The sequence below is a fragment of the Lepisma saccharinum genome, chromosome 23, assembly GCF_977018435.1.
Source record: "Lepisma saccharinum chromosome 23, izLepSacc3.1, whole genome shotgun sequence".
Classification (NCBI taxonomy): Eukaryota; Metazoa; Arthropoda; class Insecta; order Zygentoma; family Lepismatidae; genus Lepisma; species Lepisma saccharinum.
This window is the reverse complement of record NC_139251.1, coordinates 14,610,624-14,618,198: the sequence shown is the minus strand read 5'-3', so window position 1 is coordinate 14,618,198 and position 7,575 is coordinate 14,610,624.

The window sequence follows — 7,575 nt, the reverse complement described above, 5'->3', positions numbered from 1 at the left end:
CAGCTAAAAACTTGCTCATCGGTAAACCTTGGATTTTTAGATCCTAAAAATTGTGCTTTCAGATTCCTCAAATAGGTTCTAAAAATCCCAAAATAGGTTCAAAAAATTTTAAATTATTCTAAAAAATAATTAAGTAGGATCCAAAAAACTGAAAGTGGTTCAAAATTCCGGAATAATACTGAAAAGCAAAATTTCAAAAGAACCGAACAAATTTTAATAGGTGTATTAAACAACCAAATATTAATTCTCGAACTAAATTTTTAATACGTACATATCATTATCCATAAATTATTGTTGGAATACTATACTTGTGCCGTTAGCAAAATACACTTCATGATGTAAAGAATTATTCACGTATGTATAATTTCCTGTACAATATTATTTTTTTTACAAAGGTAATATTTGATTTGCCGCAAGCGGCTGTTTAAGGGGTGTGCACATTTCAATAACACAAAATTTATTAAGTCCCTGAAAGACAATTTTGAATGTTTCAACCATTTCAAGCTGCTGCTGCTGAGTTTCCTTTCTGCCGCGTAACGTGCCATAACTTTTGACATCGGCTTTAACTCGAACTCCAAACTGGACAAATTACGATAGGTCACACTAAAAGTTTTTAGACACGCGCAAGTAAAACACTGGAGACCAAAAGTATGAATGCTATAATTTTTCAAAGTATTCTCCATGACAGTTGATACACTTGTTCATCCGCTCAAACCAAGTGTGAAAGCACTGGGACCACACATCTGCAGGCACCTCTTGAATGCACTGAACGAAGGCGGTGACTGCCTCCTCGGGAGTAGGAAATGAAGAACCTCGTAATGTATCCTTGATTTTAGGGAACAGGAAGAAATCACAAGGGGCGAGGTCGGGACTGTAAGGAGGATGAGTCATTTCTTCGATGTTGGAGGCTTTGAAGAATTCAATTGTTCGTACTGCTGTATGGCTGAGCGCATTGTCTTGATGCACAATAATGCGACTTCGTGGGCGTTTTTCACGAACTTTCCGTACGATCTCTGGTAAACAAACCGTAGTGTACCATTCAGCATTAACGGTCCGACGTCCCTGTAGCGGCACTGTTGCAATATGGCCCGTCCGACTGAAGAAAGTGGCAACCATTTGTTTGCCAACACTTCGTCCCTTCCTGACTTTTGTTGGTGGGTCTTCATCCGGGAAGATCCACTGCGTCGACTGTCGTTTGCTCTCGGGTTCATAACAGTACACCCAAGTTTCCTCACCTGTTACGAAGGCATACACTGCATTTGATTGTCCTTGGTTAAATTTGTCCAGCATTTTCAAGCACCATGTGACCCGTGCCTGCTTTTGCTCCTGAATAAGATGGTGTGGGATCCATCTGGCACAGAGCTTCCTGACACCAAGGCGGTCATGCAGGATCGTTTGAACCTGACTCATACCAATACCCAGTGTTGCACTAATAACTGCATATGTCACCCGGTTATCCTCCTCTATCATGCGACGCACTCTGTCGACGTTTTCTTGAGAAGTTGCTGTCACAGGACGACCATCACGTAATTCATCACTGAGTTTCTGACGTCCACGTCGAAATTCTAAAAACCAATTAAACACAGTCGCACGGCATGGGGCTTCCTCCTGAAATGCATTTCGGAGCCTTTCATAACATTGCTGCTGCGTTAAACCTGCTCGAAAATCGTAAAAAATCATTGCTCTGAAGTGCTCCCGTGTTAAATCCATTTTACTGTACACACACGACAATAATTGACTAATTTCTGGCACACAACAATTAACAACTATAAATTCTGCAGCATTATCACACTTCACAGACTACTAACTTCAACATATCCAAGAGACAATGTATTGCTGCAATCAGTGTTGCCGCATCTAAAAACTTTTAGTGTCACCCACGCACATCAGTTGGGAGCTGCGAAAGATTGTAGGTTCTTGTGCTCCAGAAAATCGGTACTAACTTGATAAAGTAGGTATCAAATAAAAAATACCACCCTTGAATAGAAATCGTATTAATGATACCATTTTCTCTACCAAGATGAAGTATTTTTCTTTCTCTTGTTCAAGGACTGCAAATCGAAACTTAGAGCTAGAAATAGAGCGGCAGAGGCGCAACCACGAATTTTTGTCTGGGGGGGTCAAGTATCAGGATAATCGTATCACTAATAATAATAATAATAATAATAATAATAATAATAATAATAATAATAATAATAATAATTTTAATAATAATGTTAATAAAAATAATGTCAATAATAATAATGTTACTAATAATGTTGTTATAACATTATTATTATTATTATTATTATTATTATTATTGATTTGCTTTATTTTACTTCGCTTCTTGTGCCACTTTTGGCTAATTTGCGAAGATCGGGATGAGTGATGGCATGATGAAAATGATGAATGGATACTCGCAAACATCTAAGCCCAAGCCGGGATTCGAACCCAGGAGCAACATTATTATTACTATTAGTAGTGGTAGTATGAAAGACGTTATTACCCTCGTAAATTACGCAAAAAGAGAGTAGAAGTTTGTGCTAAATCATTTGTGTTCGAACAAACGATTTGAATTATTTTTTTGATATGTTCAATTTGAAATTAATAGCGGAAAACAAGCACATAAACTATTTTTGAAACACAGAAAATGCTTGATAAATGCATTCCAAATATAATTATTTTTACATTAACATAACTTTCATGCACGATATACATATGTTTTACATATATGGAACGTGGAGTCACGTGGACACTAAATTGTGTGCCATCTCCCACCGCCCCCTAGCTACAGTTCTGAACTTGATAAGACTTAGAAAAATAGGTAATGCGAGCGAAGCGAGCAATAAAATTTTACGAGAAGTATTTTTATTTGCATAAAATTTGAAGTTCTTGGAGGTAAGTGCTCCCTGCAGGTACCCTTGGCCGCCAATGTTTGTCCCCTTTGCCTCCCTAGAACTCGTTTCCGACCAAGGTTGGGGGGGGGGGGCAATCCCCCCCTGTGGTTGCGCCACTGTGGAGCGGACGCGAGAATAGTCACAGTAACATTTCTGAAGAAAAAAGGTGCCCCACTCAAAGAACAAATATATATTTTTACTACAAATTCACCTCTTCTAAGAGACAAACAATTGACATAAAATCAATGAATATAACGGGTGATCCCCGTTTGAGACGTCAGAACAGTAAACCGTCGTGTACAATAGGTTAATGTACGTATCTCTGAGCAGTTTGTTATAATATATGCAGAAAGGATGTAAGTTTCGAGTGACTGGAAGTTAACAGACTTCAGCCGCGTGTCGCTAGCGTTCATGGTCGTAAATAAAGATAGTGGTCACGCCCCAACAGCGCACAATGTATCGTATGGGATGTGAAATTTTTGAGTGTTATATGCACTCTGGTACAGCCACATGGCTGAAGTCTGTAAACCTGCACTCAGTCAAAACTTACATCCTTTATGCATATATTACAACAAACTGCTCAGAGATACGTACATTAATATATTGTATACAGGTTTATTTTTCTGACATCTCAAACGGATCACCCGGTACATAGTTGCAACTCTTGCACTGGACATTTTTATTAGTGAAAATAACTGCTTAAGATTATAATTGTATTTCAGAGTACATAGAGCCTGATCATAATTGGATCAATAGTTTTAGATGTGTTTCAGAGATTGATTCCACTGAATGGAATCATATTGACCACTATGACGGTTCCACAGAAATAAATTATTTTATAACCTCACAAATGGTAAGTAGGCCTAATTAACATGCAGGTCACCGAGCAATAAAATTTCCCAAGCTTTCTGATTTTCGTTTAATTCCTTAACATCGTATTTCTCCCTCTCGAATATTTGCAGTAATAAGAATAGGTATAACTGAAACTAATGGGATAATATCTCTAACATTTATATAGGGTTTTCCAATAAGAACGATATGATTTTACAATGAAATAAAATAAAAACTATTTCAGATACAACCAAACTTTTAATATTACTTTGAAGCATAGTTTATTACATTATGTTTTGAATAACACATCATGTTAGCGTCCACCTCGACTTCGTGCACACAAGTGAATTCGATCAACCCAATTTTCGATGACTTTGTGCAATAACTAGGGCCTAATGTCACGAATGCAGCGTTCGAAGTTCAATCTTAATGCATAAATGGTTTGTGGTCGGTTTGCATAGACTATAGACTTCAAATAACCCCACAAAAAAGCAATCTAAAGGAGTTAAATCACAACTTCTTGGAGGCCAACTAACAGTTGCATTTGTTGAAATTATCCTTTCACCAAACTGTTCTTGCAATACGTCGATAGTGGCATTAGCAGTGTGACATGTGGCACCGTCTTATTGGAACTACATGTCCTCCAAAACAATTTCATCAAAATTTGGCCACAAAAAATCTGTTAGTATCAATCGGTACCGCTCACCAGTCATTGTAACTGAATATCCTACCTCGTTTTGGAAAAAAAAAAATGGTTCGATGATGTCACCATGCCACAAAGCACACCATACAATGACCTTTTGCGGATGCAAGGTCTTCTCGTGAATCTCTTGTGGATTGTTTTCACACCAAAAACGACGATTTTGTTTGTTAACATACAGTATTCACTTAACCAGAAATGAGCTTCATCTGAGAAGATAATTTTTTGCCCAAAATTATGATCCGTTTCAAGTTCAATAGAACGTCTATTTTCATATATATATATATTTTTTTTTAGATAAGAACCAAACTTTCTTGAAGCGTGTATTTAGCCATGATGAATTGTCACAGTATACTAAACACAAATGACAACTAGTGACAGTTATAACATTTGAATCATAGTTGCCAGTTCATTTCAAAATCATATCATTCTTATTGGAAAACCCTACAATTGTCGGTACTCGAATAAGTAACTAACAACAGAAAATAAACTTGGCGGCTCTTTAAATATTTAACGTCTTCATACTTATGATACGATTTATAGAGGCTATTGTACACATTACGCTGTATATGCATGTATTCTTCGTCACAATTTGAACCTCCAATAACCAGAGAATAATCTCGCAGTCACTGAATACATCCATCTACCAGGCAGGCAGCAGAGTATCATATAAATTTCGTAGAAAGTTTGGCGACTCATGATTGGTCTCACATGATCAGCGATCATTGTTATTAAGTTAGATCTTCAGCAGCCGCCATTTGATTTTAGAACACATCGTATAACCTTGCGATCTGACTGAAGTAGGAATTGTACTTGAACGTTATAATGGCCTTGCTGCAATGGAAGATTTATAATGAGTGTGTTTATGATGATAAGTGAGTAAGAATATGAATATGATGTTCTAACTTCTAGGTTCAGTCCCCTTCAAGACACATTTCTTCATTATATATTATTTATTAGTGCCATAGTGTTACATATTTTCACAAGTGCACAGTCTTGTACTACAATATTTTGAAAAGTTTTGATTTGAAACAAGTTGCCACCCTTTACTCAGATATGAACAGATTGCATTGCAAGTCCATTAGATGGTAAAATATGAAATTCAACAATGTTCATTCCTTACCTTTTGCCTTGGACTGCAGTATGTGTTCCCCCTAACTCAGGGAAGCAAAGTTCACTAAACCTGATACTTTGCCATATTTCTCATAGTTGGAATACAGTTGCTCTTTAGCGGTAAGAAAATCTTATATTCAGATGTTCATGTAGTTGTTAGTATTATTTTGTAAAAAATGGTATTGAATAAATTTTGTTATTCAAATGTTTGAGAAGAATTTCTCAAATTACTCTTTTTATGACAAGTTTTGATGTTTTGTGCAGGTGGGTTTAGAAGATCACAAAAATGATATTTTGGAGATAATATAATATTGATTGATTGATTTGTTTTATTTTACTTCGCGGTTTGTGCCTCTTGGCTAATTTCCGAAGATGGGGATGAATGATGAAATGATGAAATTGATGAATGGACATTTTACAAACAACCATGCCCGAGCCGGATTCGAACCCGGGACCCATGGCGTCGATAGATAGATAATATAAGATAATTGTAATATTTTGTTAGCACAATGAAATGCACTTTTGAAACTAGCCTCGTATATATTTTGTGAAGAACAAGACCAAAAATGGATATTTTTTTTTATCCTACAAGTCATTTCTATGCAAATGGTCTGAATATTACAAATGTTGTGTTGTTTTTTTCTGCAAAACTTATAAAGTAAATATGATACATCCTGTGTGTCCCTGTACAGTCACAAGGACATTGCACTTGTTCTGGGATCATTAAAACACATCCTAATATTCCTATTATTAATATTAATTTTGGGCAGGTGGTTACATACCTGTTGGTAGTTACATTTTGAACAGGGAAATATTTGAATTGAAATGTGACTATTATATTGTCTTGGGAGGGGGAAATTTACTTCTGTTGCCAGGGCTATGTGGTTGAATTGATTGGGGGGGGGGGAGATCTCCTGACATCCCTTCGATTAATCCTTCGGACATTTTACATAATTTCAAATTTCACACTTAAAACTGCCTTGTCATCTAAGGGTTATGTTTCAAGGTAGGATTCATCTGTCTGAAACTGCACTAAAATGATGAGGTATGTAGTTACAGCTCCTGCAATCTGAAAAGAAAAAAACATGCTTTTGTTATTTGTACGGTCAACGAAGTTAGTAATAAGTTGTGTTTTATACAGCGTATATTGATACACTTGCATGCTGAATTGTATCTTCTGCAAATATGCTGTATAATGAAACAAACTGCCGGAGTACTAAGTGAGGTGAGTGTACTAGCTCAGAAATCAAAATTAAGAGCTGCTATGGCTAATTAACTAACTAGAGGACTTGAAACAAACAAATGTTTCAACGCACACTTCAGCTTCAGTTTGGTTTTGGCTTAAGTACATTGCAATTAGTAAAAATTTCTAAACTCAATTTCTTACAATTTTACTGATGAATATCTTATAAATTGGCCAAATTTTTGCTGTAATTTTTCTCTCTAGATGAACTATGTTCCAATTTAAAATCTAAAAATTGAATAGCATTATTACATTAACCTTATGTAATATCTATCATACTTACTGAATAAACAAGTGTAAAATCTAGGGTGAAGATATCACAGATTGAAAATTCTACTTTCCGGTGTAAAAGTTGCATACAGAACAAATGAATCTAGAAAGAAATAATTCACGCATGGATAATTCCAGAAATGCAGGCACAATACAAGCATTTTAGTGTACAAGAACACAATATACTACAGTACACTGTCTTTGGCGACATGTGGTGTAAGGAGTTCCATATTAACGATACATGTGTAGTCAGCACACATCAAACTGTGTTGGCAACGCTGATTTTTCTCTCCTATATTGTCTATTAACACTGGGAGCATAAGTGATCAACACTTTATATATATACACTCATGCTCATAAATTAAGGATAATGCTGAATCTTGTACAAAGAAATATTTGATGTGCACGTTGCAGCTTGAAATGATGTCCGGGTACTGTACCAAAGAACCTGTGTTGACTATGACGTTGAACCAGTGTGTGGTGGCGCTGTAAGCAGACCAATGACTCACAGGAGCGAAACTGCTGACCAGAGTACAGTGCCT